General features: G+C 46.0%; 1 pseudogene; it reads left to right on the forward strand.

The window, feature by feature from the left end:
* The window catches only part of LOC142585511 (uncharacterized), a 37,003-nt pseudogene continuing 22,178 nt past the window's right edge, over nt 1-14,825 (forward strand).

A 14,825-nucleotide genomic window follows, 5' to 3' on the forward strand; every position in this document is an offset into this window, starting at 1 on the left:
ATGGCTCAACATGTGCGACCGAGTGGCGCCGCCCGACAGAGCGTTCAAGATGTCTGCCTGGACCGCGCGGCAGGGAAGCGCCGCTCTCAGGCACCTCGTCGTTCCCGCCTGCTACCTGCAAGTTGTGGGTGAGTAACACTCGCGCACGAAACCGTTAGTCTGTCGCGCGGCTGGCCGCGTTGGAAACGCCGTCTTCCAACGCGCGGGAGGAACTTGTCCGGGTAAGGTGAGTTAACTGTGGCACGAGCGGCCGAAACGGGCACATATAGCGAAAGCGCGGACCTTCGAACGATCTGTGCGCGCGACAGCTCGAAACGTTTCTCCAATCGTGAGTTCGCGTTCGCAGTGACGTCACAGTGTGATTAGGTGCTCGTTCCGAAGGCGGTTGTTCTGTGAAGCAGGGCTGCAATTGGCGTGCGCTCTTTACAATTACGACGCCACGCCCACCGTGTCCTCAAGTAGGCGAAACACGGTTAATTATGAATGAACGCCGACGTGTGAGGTTGGTAGATTTCCGAGGTCGAGCGCGAGTAGCTGTCGATTCAGTCATTCAAGTCCGCACGCGGCTGGTTAGAAATACGCCAGTGGAACATTCTGCACATTTGCGAAATGAATTTCGCCGTTCTCAACGTTCCATGTGTGTTAATTTAGGGGTGAAGTCACTATGCTTTTAGTTCGGAAGTACTCTTCGACATTGGCTGGCTGCTTTCACTAATATGTTCAGCATGAGGATTGGCTGGCACTTCATCTTACCTATAGTACTAGAATAAAATATCTTTATGAATGCAAGAATACGAGTAAGTAGACGAAGTGATTCAGCTGCAGAACGAGGTGCGTCAGCGTTTCAGTTCCTGTCATAACCAATTATTCTTGCGTTCGACACCAATGTCGACTTCCACAGCTTGGACCCATGAGAGCATACTTCTGAATCTGAAATTCCTTTCCGTCAACGTTGTGTCTGCTTTTAATCCTGGCAATCTCGAGCAGGAAAAAAAAACGAGAATCTTCAAACAAAATTCAAGCATAAGTTGTGATTTTATCTCCGTCTGTCCTTGATTCGGCGAAAGACGTTTACATAGAAATGAATATTCGAAATGCTTTCTGGCAACAACTTTTTTTATTATGCCGTCAGGAGTCGGCTATGGTTTACAGGAGCAGTGTTACGTTTATTTGTTTCTTTTTTGTGTGTGGTGTGTGTGTGTGTGCGTGTGTGCGTGTGTGTGTGTGTGTCTGTGTGTCTGTGCGTGTGTGCGTGTGCGTGTGTGTGCGTGTGTGTGTGTGTGTGTGTGTGTGTGTGTGTGTGTGTGTGTGTGTGTGTGTGTGTGTGTGTGTGTGTGTGTGTGTGTGTGTGTGTGTGTGTGTGTGTGTGTGTGTGTGTGTGTGTGTGTGTGTGTGTGTGTGTGTGTGTGCGTGTGTGCGCGTGTGTGTGCGTGTGCGTGTGTGTGCGTGTGTGTGTCCAGAAAATCAGACGCAAGCCGAGGAAAGAATCATCAATAAGGCTGTCTTACCTATTTTTCAGTGTTAATAGGAGCAGCGAGTTTCGTTTGCGTTGATTAGACTTGGTGACTCGCCGCTCTTCTCTCATTTCATGCTGAGCCTGAAGTAACAGACATGAGCACAGACGACGAGAGAGCTCGTTTAATTACAGATGTCGCTCCGATGATAATTGCTCGAGCCAGACATACTATACGCCAGGCCAAGAAGAGTAAAAGACCAAAGACTTTCGGCGAGACTCTAAAACGAACGGCGAAGGCCCTTAGGACCTCGCTTGTCTTTTTACGTATAATGCGGGTCTATGCTCGAGTCTGTGAATAGGTTCATTAGTGAAGTGTTTCCTTGATTTCGTATCCGTAGTGGCGGCTAGCTGACTATGACGTTCTGTTGCTGAGGGGGAAGAACATGGTCCGAGAGCCGACCACATACATTATGGGAGTGCGCTCGAATGCAAAAATGCTTCTGAGCTGGCACTGTTGGGCACGGTTAAAAAAAACTCTGTATCATCAAAACTAAACCGAAGTCCCTCAACTACGGCCGTCTCTGTTAGCCCAGGTGTCGCGTTCAGACATTGATCTTGCCTCTCAAACATGTGCTTGTAAGACTATAGCCTTAGACGCTTGTTAAGGCGATACGCCGTGTTTATTATGGACTTCCTCTTCATCTCCCTCCTCCGGGGCATATCGTGAACCTACCCGCGAAACATCACAATGCTCATTGTCTTGAAGGATCCCATTTTATGAGAAAAAGAAAGTTCTACGAACATTGCTGTCTACAGAGATGCCGAGACGAACGTATGTCACCCACAAATAAAGAAAGCTTGTACGAAAGCTGCCGAACTATATGCAAATCCCGGCACGCGCTAAACACCGTTCACGGCATCTTCTTTTCGTTTTTTTCTCTTTCCTTTCCTGCGGGCACAGCGTCATAGGCAGCTGCTGCCGCAAAACCGAAGAGCCGACGCGCTCCAGCAAGCGGCGCGAATGGCGCCAGATGTCTTCACTCATGCGAGCGGAACGCAATATGTTAGTGCGGTAAGAACTAGCGGCAGGGCTCGGGCTCGAGTGGGTGCCGACGGAGCCGGAAGCAAGCGGCCAGAACAAATATGCAGCCGCAAAAGCGGATTCCGCGCGCACCTTCGTAGAGAGCCAATTATGTTCGCACGCTCTCCACACAAGGACTGGCCGGCGTGCGCCCGATAAGGTGTACGTCTGTCGCAGGCTGAAGAGAGCCGGGTCGGTCTCTTCTGCAGACGATGACCTGACGGAACGTGGACGAGTCACTGCGACCATTTGTGTCTACTTGTGCCACAAATGCCAGATGTTCTTGGCGAAGGCCAAGCAATTACGAGAAATATAGCTTTAGCTCGGTTTCACCTGCTTCTGCTGCTGTTTGACAGCTGCACACCGATGGGTTCACCTGCGATATCTAGTATGGCAGCGGGCAATAGTTTTGACACCATGGCACGAGTAACAAATTTAAAGAATCTCTTCCAGTACAGCTCCGCTATGTGGAATTGACTCAATACGATGCATTGGTCTAAGATGTGCATGTAGGTTGTACCACTTGATTTCAGCCTGCATGCCTGGGCCTGCTAAGTAAAAAAGGATACTAATACTAATAATAAATAAATAAAAAGAAAAAAGCAGGGAGAAACTTGCGACACCATTTGATCTTTAAACTTTTGCTCACGACTGTACGTATGCAGTGCAGAAATACGCTCATTACAAAACAACTGAGCCAATTTCAATGAAATTTCTTCATTCTTCGAAAAGTTCTAGACAATTGGTAAAAAAAAATGAGGTCTTAATTGTACAACTCCGTAACACCGCTCCGAAAATAGATATTGCAATCTGTAAGCTGTATAGACTATACATGGTGTCTAGAGTGGACAAACACGACGAATTGGTTTTCAGGTTACTCTAATTGTTACAATGGAAATCGTTAAATTGGACAAGTCTGGAACAAGTCTTGCTCACAAGTTAATGTTAAATTTCGCGACAGCATAAAGACTTTATCCGCTTTGGATGTCCTAATTGTTATGCGATTGACGGTATGCTGAGATCGGTCAGTTTTTTCATTACCGAATGCTCAAGGTTTGCGCTTCTGTTGCTCCATGTTCCGTAAACCTTTACATTTTACACCAGTTCCTCTTAAACTGAAGGTCGAAATAAAAACTCGGCTCGAAATTTCGGGTGGGTTTCAATTTTTTTGTTTATGTAAACAATAAAGTCGAGCGCCTCTGCAACGAAGCGACCTGCATAATTAACGAATGAATAATTCAGTCCCAGTTCTACCGTGAGCTGTGTGGTGCGCGGCATTTCCAGCAAAGTGCATAAGGAATGATTTCGAAGGCTCCCAGCACTTCATCATAAAGGCGTTCGACTGTACTTAGATGGGAACTCCCGTTGTAAAACTGTTCCTTAAGAAACAGGGCAGGCGAAATTAAGAGGCTAGCTTTTTTTTTTTTTTTGGTAACAAACTAGACTCGCACAGTCGTACAAAGAACAAAATCATGATATAATCCGTAATTTTTATGTTAAAGAACTAAGAATCACGAGAAGTATTTTTCCCCAATTTCTTGCTTAAGACTACATTTTACAATTGTGGTACTGAAGACGGTCAATATTCGCCCCGAAGTCTGCTAGGAATTACATAATCTACTGGTGGTGAGCCTGGTAGCTCTGTCAAGCACGGCATAGTGAAGGCCTTGTTAAGAATTAAACGACGCGTTCAAACCCAATTCGTCTTGCCGCAAGATTGGAAACGCGTGCCTCAAAACTGGTTCGAAAGCCTCCAAATACTTTCGCGTGAGCTGCACCTTGATTATACCGGCATATCATGCATGTTTAAGATTTTCTAGCTGGTAGTCACACTTTGTCTAGCTCGGGAACTATAAATGACCGATTTCATTCGCGCTCCAGACTTTCTGGCAAATAGGAAACTGCAAGAAATGATCAATAATTGCCCATTGGAGGCAGTTTGGTTCTGAGTGTTCTCGACAATATCACGTACTAAGCTTTCAAAGACATATATAGTTCCGGCAAACGTTATTTATTTCTCTAAAGCCCAAAGACAGTTCCGCATCAAGGAAGAATACAGCGACTTGTTCGCTTTTGTTGCTGGCCATAAAGAGTACGTTTGTAAAGAAAAGGAAATATAAAATGTGTTCTGAGGGAAACCTGATCAGCAATTAAACAGTAATTAGCAATTGGTTTTCTGAGCTATACACAACGGAAGATTTTACTCCGGCGAGCTAAAAACGCTACTATGGGCTGCGTGTTAGGTGTCCTGCGCTTAATTCAGAATTTTGAGTTGTCAAATGCAGCGTAGAAACGATTAGGCGTTGAGAATTGCAGGGTAACAAAAAAAGCCAACGCTGAGAACAGTTTGCACCTTTTGGGGCTTACCTTCTCCCCACCCAAACAATACTCTGCATCTATCTTGCATGTCGTTCCCTCTTCTTAACTTTGCACGGTCGGCACTTCCTGGTCACGGACGACATTCGAGTTATCAACAAGACTTAACATTCTTTCTTGACAAGAAAGTGGCGAGCGCAGAGTTCTCAAGAAATGAAGCGCAAGCAAGAGTAATGCTGACCATCTGGGATTCTTTAACGCGCAACCAGTGCAACGGTGAACAAGCGTTTTTCTGCGTTGAGCCTCCATCAGAATGGGGCCGCGGCGACCGGGATCGAACCCTCGTCTTTGAGCTCAGCAGCGCAACGCCATACGCACTCGGCTCCCCTGACGCGGGTGTGACGCACCTTTATAATCGCAGCTATAGCTGTTTAACAACACGCCCACTCAGCACGCTACCAATCCAATCAATGCAAGCAAGCTGCATAATTTGCGTGTACCAGTGTACGCAAGCGAGCCTAGCTGTCACGGGTAGCAGAACAAACCTTAACTTTAAAAATTGATGTTTCAACGTCTACTGCTTCTTGCAGTGTTTGTGTACACATTAAGGTGAGACGACGCAGTTGCGAGCTTAATTCCTTAAGCCCAACCTCCCCGATTCGCAAGCGATGCGTCGCGATCATTGCGAACGCGCAGGTCTCTCGCAGGTTCAAAGTTGTGGATGTCCACATTCGCTTTTTTGGACACCGCCATAAATGCCATCCACGCTTCTCAAAGTACACAGCTGCCTCTCTGTTTGCCGGAGATACGTACGCGAAATGCCATAGACGCAGAATTTCGAGAGGTTGTTCGTACGTCGTCGACGGTCTTACGATGCCGGTACATTGAAAACTGGGCGCAACGATCCGAACAAAGAGCCGCTTTACGCTTGCGCACGGACCCGGGTCATCGCCACCGAAAAGGACAACGCTCGCGACTTGGGTGCCTTTCGTGTTTCTCCGTGACTGCGCGATCACGCTATGACCCCCGCGGCGGGCTTCGACAAACGCCGAGAGATGTTCTTTTCGGACAATCGACCGCACGACGGCGAGATAAGGGAGGGGCGATGCGCCGAGGGAAGCAAACGGACGGACGACGTATACCGTACATCCGCGGTCGAGACAGCGACGTACCGTTCTGACCCCCCTATAATTTATCTTGGGTTCATATTTTTCCACAGTTCGTCCGTACAAAGGAAAAAAAAAGAAAAAGAAACATACGCATCAACCCTTGCCGCGGACATTGGCGTCATGTGTCACCGAGACAAACGAGACACGTACTACGTGAACGGTCGTTTGGCTTCGAGAGCGAAATCGCTCGGATTATGCTTCAACGCGGGTCGTCGTCCTCTAATGTCCAGGAAAGTCGATGAGAACTTGATGTAGCCGTCGAAAGGTCCGCTCCTAAGTATACGTTCGAGTTTGGTGCTGTGTGTTTCGTAGAAACACTGCGCATGTTTGCCGGGCGTAGCGTATGTACGCCACGCATAAATATTCACTTATAGCGGATATCAGTTACGAGCTGTTGGCTGTACAGTGTACAGAATTATTGGCATACAGTAAAAACATCCTAAGTCTGGATACACTGCTTAGCGTTTACCCGCGTTCGGGCATCTTGCGTGACAGTGACGTGATTCATTGCCGGTTGTCCGCGTTTTGGCTATGCTGCATAATAAAGCGGCCGATTTTCAAGTGACGAAGTAATGCCCCGACTTTAGTTTCAAGAACGCGCGTAAGATGCATATTTTCTTTTGCATTTTTACGTTTCACCTGCACGCGATACTATACAAAGTATAAATAAGTGAACATCTTATATGTAATGCGTAATGCACACTCAAGACTTTATTTACATGATCTATTGCGGTTGCTCTTATCTTTTCCGTTTCCATTACTCCAAGATGTGTGTTGCCTTTGGAACTGCTGTAATATCCCGGACAAGAAAACCGCTCCACATATAAATAAACATCTTTCTTGTTGTCGGACTTTAAACACATTTCGCGAAATGTAATGTCACTTATTCTAAAAAAAAAAAAAAGGACGGTAATGTCATGTTTGTTAAGTCGCTTAAGGATTTCATAAATAGGCACACTTCGAACTATAACAGCAAGTTCTGCCAAGGGGCTTTACGTTTGTTTAATATGCATATTCTCTGGATAAAACTCTGCCCGTCCGCGCAAACAGATTTCCCGCATTTGCGCTGTTTCCTTTTTGCTGACCTCTCAGTCAATATGATGGTCATTTAAATGCATAATCTATGCTGAAGTCGCTGGAAGAAAACTTCCTTCCAGCCTGAGTGATCGGGCTGTTTAAAGAAATGTGTAATGCTCATAACGTCCTCGCTGCCGATTTTTTTCCTTTACTTCTCAAAGCATTTCAGTGGATCAAAACACACTTATTGCGGTGGAGAGACGCGAGGTTTTCGGGTATAGATTTGAAAATTAATGTGACTTGGCGACTTCTGAACGTAAGTGATGCGAAAACCAAGATATTAAGCAGTATCGACTAGGCCACTAAAATATTGAGAACGAAAATTAAATTATGAGCTTTTCTTTTTTTTAACCCCGCCCCCGCTTTGGCTGCACGCTTTTCCTATCAAGACGCAAATATTTATGCATTCATTCTTGCACTTTATCATGAACATTTCTTTCGTGAGCGCTTGAGCCTCGTCTTATCTGGATAATTCTCAGCCACAAGGTAACTAAATTAGCCCGTTTTGAAAAGCAGACATATGTGCAAACATTGGAAAAGACTTTCCTTCCTTTGCCTTTTCTTTCCTTCTCACAGCCCAATTATTTTCACGGGCAAAATAAAGTTTTAAAGTTGTTTGAGTAGGTCAGCTGCGTTGCTCTAGACTACAGCATGCCAGACGTTCTATGAACGGAGACCGACATTGCAATACTTCTCATTTGTAAAATTTCTCTAGCACGGTCAAAGAAATACAAAGCCCAAACGCTAAATGAAACTCAAATAATCGGTGCTGAAAAAAGCAACAAATGAAACGAAAGATAATTTTCGATGATTCCCATGTTCGAGAAAAAAAGAATCGAGCAGGACTCACCTCACGACGAATGTCGACGTTGATGCGAACAGCACTGAAGCAATGTAGCCAAATTGTTCACTACTGCTTAGTGGACTCTCTTCAATTTCCTGCAACAGGCGTCTCCTATACTTCTTTGTAGCTTAACGCTCCTCGCTCCATACACGCTCTGGCACCAGTCTGTTCACTTGACTTCTTTCTCCATGCTCGGCTGCTTTTGGTGGCACTTTTGTCACTTCTCTGTAAATGACTTGTTCAATTATCTGTTACCGAATTCACTTCCTACCTCTTCTTCTGCTTGTCTATGCGAAGACCCAACTCAGTGGCATATACCAATTATTGAGGGTTAGACAAGAATGTTCACATACCTAGTGTTCCACGCCCAGCTGCACATAATCAACGCGCCGGATGCAGGTGATCTTGTCGCCTATTTTCGCCATTCAAAGTGACCTTACCGCGAAATCAATAGCAAGCCAGGCGTTTACGCTTTCCTGTGACAGCTGTACGGGTTTTGCTCTGGTGCCCTACACATCAACAAGCAAGATGTGCAGGGTGGGTGCTTTGAGCAAGCTAACTGAATAGCACGGAAGAAGCCATTAGTTTTCTGTTGAAGAGAAGCTTGCTGGTCGATAGCCATATTTAATTCTAGCCGGACAGATGTATTGTCACGCTTTAACACTTTCAAGAAACGCCCACACAGGCATTGACAAACATCAACAACAGTTCAAAGCAGCGACATCCGCGCTTAATATGCTAGAAGCGCCAGACCGGCTGACGGATTGAATGTTTCAGTCAGTATTTTGGGTAGAGTATCCGAGAAAATATCGCACAATTCACAAACGTATTCTATCGTCTACGGGCGAAGGATGCCCGGTGCGAGCACAGATTTCTTCGTCGCACAAGGACAACAAAAGCGAGTCGAATATCACAGTGCGATGAAAAAAACGCGCACATTCAGATCCTGCGATACCTACATGTACTGAAGTACGCATTTTTCTTTCTCTTAAAAAGCTATTATCATGTGTTACGGGGTTAGCTGTTTCTAACAAGCTTTTCTTTTATTGTTTCCAGAAAACACTCCTGATCGCTCCTTCCCCTTCTTATCACGTATACACACACCCTTTATTCCTATTACCTTCCCCACCATGCAACAACCTACGGGTTTGTGGTCAGTCTGAGTGGTAAGACAGCCATAATGCACGCGAGACCACCTCCAAACGCGGATGACAGCCGCGTAATTGTTATTACGGTTGGCTCTGTCTCCGTTCGGGTTACGATCGAGCCCGTATATATAGGCGGCTTTCGCGTTGGCAGGCCAAGCGTGGCGCTCGCTGATAACGAGGGCGGAAGCCTGCGAGGGACAGGCCACACGACCGAGCGAGCACGCTCTGATAGGAGGGGCGTGGGTGGGGGTGGCTCGTCGGACACATCGGAGACGGGAACACGTCCGTCATTTGCATCGAAAAGAGGAACGAACCCGCGCCGGAGTAGTGGATATGTGCCGCTCGCTTCTCGACGTGACCGGCGTGCGAGGCGCGCTCTGGCGGCGAGATCTGCTTCCGCGAACGAACGAACAAGCATACAGCTTGTTTCTTTACTTTTTTATCGCTCCTCGCAGTATTCGTGCTGCCTCGTTCCTTTCTTGTTTTGTAGTGGCATGGGCATCGAGTGAAACTCGCAGCACTTCCTGGTTCGCCTCTTGAGACGACCGGGGAGGAAATTCAAAATAGATCAGAAAGAAAAAAAAATAGAAGAAAAATTTTACCGCACAATATTCCTGGCTTTCATTATAGATATGATATCAGAGCACAAGTTTAGTTGCAAGTTCAGTTACTGAAGTGTCTGAACTAATCAGAACTAATTAGAAATAACTGATTGCCACACACCAAAGCATACACTCGCAGACGTTAGAGATCCGCCACGTGAGCACGACTTTGGCGAAATTCCTGGAAACCCTGAAGCATAAAGCGAAAGTAATGACGTCACTAACGACGTCACACATTACAAGGTGGCATGACATTTAACTGGAGAATTAATGGAAAACGGTTGCCTCCGAGTTCGGTTCGTGTGTTGCGTTCGCCTAGAGTTAACCTTAAGAACACCAACGCCGAGGTGCGAGTGCCACTAAGAGGCACCTAAGTCAAAGATCAGGGTGCCCTATCATTATTTGCTTAATTTTTGTGTTGTGCAACGGAAAGTTCAATCTTTTTACCTGTCTTTCTTCCGCCATGTCAACTTATTCCCAACGCCATCCACTCCAGTGCTTTCTTGGTATAACTCATTTCGTATCTCTGTCAGCGCTACAACCTATGTCAAACCTTTCTTTCTTTCTTTCTTTCTTTCTTTCTTTCTTTCTTTCTTTCTTTCTTTCTTTCTTTCTTTCTTTCTTTCTTTCTGTTTACGCTCTCTCATTCCCAATTTGAGAGTTAGTTTTTCAAGAGCTCCAAAAGCAGGACATTTAATAAAGCGTGGACGAATGCACATTTTTCCGGCAATGGAATTAGGGGTTGCTTTACATCCCTGTAAATGAAATCTTCTTAACTGGATGTAGCAGGGCGACGAAAAAGGACAAAAAAGAAAGAGAAGAAAAGACGACACAGAGCGTTGAACTTTAGCTCGATCGAAAACAATTGACGCCGAGTGACATGTGTTGTCGTCTCCTTCTTTTACTTTAATCATTTTTTCTCTTTTTTGCTGTGTCAATACGATCGCATATGCGTGAGGTCGGTGGAAAACTTACAAAATAATATATTGCAGTCTCTATGGTAACGTGAAATGTAAACCTCCACTGAATGGCTGAATAAACAGCAAGTCGGGACAGCGCGCGGCAGTTCAACGGGCAGCGCGTCGCCCATTTTCGTATAAGAGATGAATTCTCTTCAAGACTGTTCCGGATTAAAAACAATGTCAGCGTTTATTATTCTGTCGCTGCGGGCTAACTCAATTATTACACGTTGATTGGTTTCACACATCTTGAATCTAACGCGATGAACAGAAATTCTAAATGTGATCGATCGCGTTGATAGCGCAACCTAAAACTTCGGCAATACAGTTATTATTTATCGCAGTCTTTCTCATTCTCGCTGAGTGAATGAGGGAAGCCAATAATGACGTGGCACGGGCCGCAATGTACCGAACTGAGTGGAGAAGCAGTAATATTTATAGAGTTCAACACAGCATATAAGTTGGCAATTTGATCCGAGGTATAGAGGGAAAAATAATAAGAAGACTCGTAACAGGAGAATGTGTTGGGACGCTAGTTGGCAAGACATTTTCTTGTGAACTTAAGCTGCGCTAGGGACTAGACACCGAGGTAGGTGGAGACAGGATGAACACAGGCTTACAACTGGTTTATTTAAACCCCACAATACTGCCTCTTCGAACTATGCCAATGCCCAAGTCAGATCATAACCGCGTTACCATGAAACACTCCGTCGGCAAGCCCCTATCTACACCAAAATATCAAGCTCTTCCTTGAAAAGATACACTGACAGCTCGCTGACGCACCTATCTGGGCCATGTATTGCTATCAAGGAAGCTTCAAAGATTTCACGTGCCTTTTGGTCCTTTGCTCACTCTAGCACCTTAGTTCTGTCGAACATCGGCATGCACTTCTCCGCACATGACCTACAATGAACTGGCAGGTGCTTTCCGCTGTCATCTTTTAATGAGTTAGAGTGCGCCATTAAACGACTGTTAATACATCTTCCGATTTGCCCCACATACAACATTCCACAGGTCAGCGGAAATTCGTACACCACCTCTGTTCTACATGGTACATACGTGCGCCTATGTTTTATGCCACAGCCATCACTTTGGGGTTTTTCGACGTTAGAAAGGGCGCATAAACGCGACAACTTGCAGGGCGCTGAAAAAATCACATCAGCACCGAATTTTCCGGCCGCCCTCTTCATCCCATGTGAAACCTTATGGACCATATGACCATTACCTCAAACCTTCGCCGCTCCCTCTTTTCTCCTAACTCAACCGCAGTGGCGGTGGTATGGTGGCATATGGCCTTCAACAGCGACTCAGCTATGGCCTAGAGTAGGACCTGCAGAAAACCTGCATTACGGAGACGTTTCACCTGACAGGAAAAACTAGCTTTGACCTTATGGTGACATGACTTAACAAGAGATGACCTCAAGCATGACACCGCAATGCCCCTCTTGACCAGCTCAGAGTGACATGAATCGAACGGCAGAAGTGCCTTATTTGAAAGAGGTGTGTACCTCCAACATAGGTTATCCTCATCATCAAAGAACAGCCTTAAGTCTAAAAACTGCAAAGAAGTATTTTCGGGCAATTCTACGGTAAAATTCAATTTGGGGGCTGTGTATTTGAAAGACTTAAGAATGTGTTTTGCTACGTCTTCAAGGTCATTGTTGGAGTTAGTATTTAACAGGAATAAAAAGTCGTTCACGTATCTAAGACACGAATTATGCGGTCGTCAGTAAGCACAAGCGACAACAAGCAATCTAATTCGGCTAAAAAGATCTCAGTGAGTACCGGTGCAACACTTGATCCAATACATATACCTCGTTTTTGTACATAAAAGTTATCGTGAAACCTCACGATGGTTGAGGGAAGGTACAATTCCAACACTAGGAACCTCCCTACGAAGACACTACTCGCGTCTTGGAACGCTACCACTCCCGAGCGTTCAATGCAGTTGTAGCGTTTATGCGCCCTTTCTAACGTAAAAAAAAACTCAAAGAGTGATGGTTGTGGCATAAAACACAGACGCACGTATATACCATGTAGAACAGAGGTGGTATACGAGCTTTCGCTGACCTGTGGAATGTTCTATGCGGGGAAAACCTGAAGATGTATTAACAATCGTTTAATGGAGCAATTTAACTTATTAAAAGATGGCAGCGGATAGCACCTCTGCCAGTTCAATGTAGGTCATGTGCGAAGAAGTGCAAGCCGATGTTAGAGAACACGAAGGTGCTAAGGCGAGCAAATGACCAAAGGGCACGTGAAATCTTGGAAGCATCCTTAATAGCAAGACATGGCCCAGATAGGTGGGCCAGCGAACTGTCAGTGTACCTTTTCAAAAGTGAGCTTGATTTTTTTGGTGTAGATGGGGGCTTGCCGAGGGAGTGTTCCATGGTCACGCGCTGATGATCTGGCTTGGGCGTGCGCATAGTTCGAAGAGGCAGTATTGCGTGATTTCAATCAACCATTTGTTAGTCTGCGTTCGTCCTGTCTTCATCTACCTATGCGTCTCGTCCATGGCGCCAGTTCAAGTTCACAAGAAATAAAGAGACTCGTAACAGCTTCGCTGACACATGGAAAACATTTTTACCTTAGGCAGACAAGGACAAGTAGAAGACGCAGGCACCACAGTGCGTTAAGATCAACAGTTTACAGCATGGAAATTTCAACTTATGTAACCCCGTGTTCACAGTACACAAGAATGGAATATGTCCAACACACAAGGGTACTTCAAAGAAGCAAGCACTGATACGACCTTAAAAAAAACGCCGTGAGGCCCAGCTGTGGACTTGCAAGTCCACGCATGAGATGAAGAGTATGAGCTTGTGCAGAGAAAAGGATGTCAGACAAGGCTCGCACAACACACAAAACTACCTGATGCTGCGTGTAGAGCGAGACAAATGAGGGGGAAACAAGTGGCTCGAGTTTAGCGCGACAGCGTTCAGAAACCCGTGTCGCAGAAAATCCGCCGTCGGCGTCCCGCACCGGCATCGACAACGCAATTTTAGAATTTTTGACCAAATTCCGAACCACGCATACCCAACCACTTCTCCACCACCAAAGTTGCGCATACCTTGTCTTTCATTCTTTACAATGTTATTCCTCGGAATTTTGATAACGGTAGCCCACAAACAAATGTAATGAAAAAAACACCGACAGCGCGTGTCCTTTATGTTATTTGTTAATTACAACACGAATTAATACGACAGTTAACTTTCATTATGGTTTCCTTGGCTTCGCGCTCTGTTACCATCATGTTACGTGTAGTATCGGCGCGCTCTCACGAAGTGCACATAGGTGTGCAGCCCACAATTTTGAATGCGAAAACATTATATGCCCCATTACGCGAAAATTCGGCGTTGTAGTCGGCGGCGTGACCGAATGATGGTAGCGAAAATGGCGGACGGCAAAGGGTAGAACCACATAAAAAGATACTCCGATTGACGTCAAATTTCTCAGGGAAGTTCCTGCAAACAAAGTAAACTAATGCCTTTGAAAAAAATAACAGATAAATTCCGGCGTGGGTTGGAATCAAACCAGGGCCTCCGGGGTGCGATACGAGCACGCTTACCCAATGCCACGGCGGCTCCACGGTTCTGGTTGACTAAATGTGAGCCTATAGCTAGTGCTTACGTCATTGCTCACGTCACGTCGAAAGGTGTGGTCTAGGGCGTACGTCATTGCTCACGTCACGTCGCGGCAGGCCGGCTGACTAAACGCGCGGTGTAGTGCGCGCGTCGTTGCATGGGCACGCGACGGCGCAGCCAATGGGTAAGAGGTGGCGCCACGTCATGAGTGTATAAAATGAGTGCATAAAATGAAAAGCATTAACGCAATGCCCAATTGAATGCGGTCCTTCGAGTTATGAACTCTTCGCTGGCAAGCGAGCGCGTTGAGACGCTTGGCGCGTTTTCATGTGGCCTTACCGAGGCGCAGTTAAAACGCAGGCAAGAGCTTGCGCGGACAAGGAACGCGCAAAAAAAAAAAAAAGACATTTTCACCGAAGCGACTATAATGCTATCACGTTCCCCACACTTAAGCAGTCTTAAGTGTCTTTGCCGAATTTTCGTTCCCTCCCTTCAACACGAATTTGCTTTTAGTACATTGTTTAACTTTCTAGCCTTGTCGGGGCGCCCTTCCGATATAATTCTGGCGCCACCGTTCTCCGTCTCTCAT

This window comes from Dermacentor variabilis, chromosome 6 (genome assembly GCF_050947875.1).
Source record: "Dermacentor variabilis isolate Ectoservices chromosome 6, ASM5094787v1, whole genome shotgun sequence".
Classification (NCBI taxonomy): Eukaryota; Metazoa; Arthropoda; class Arachnida; order Ixodida; family Ixodidae; genus Dermacentor; species Dermacentor variabilis.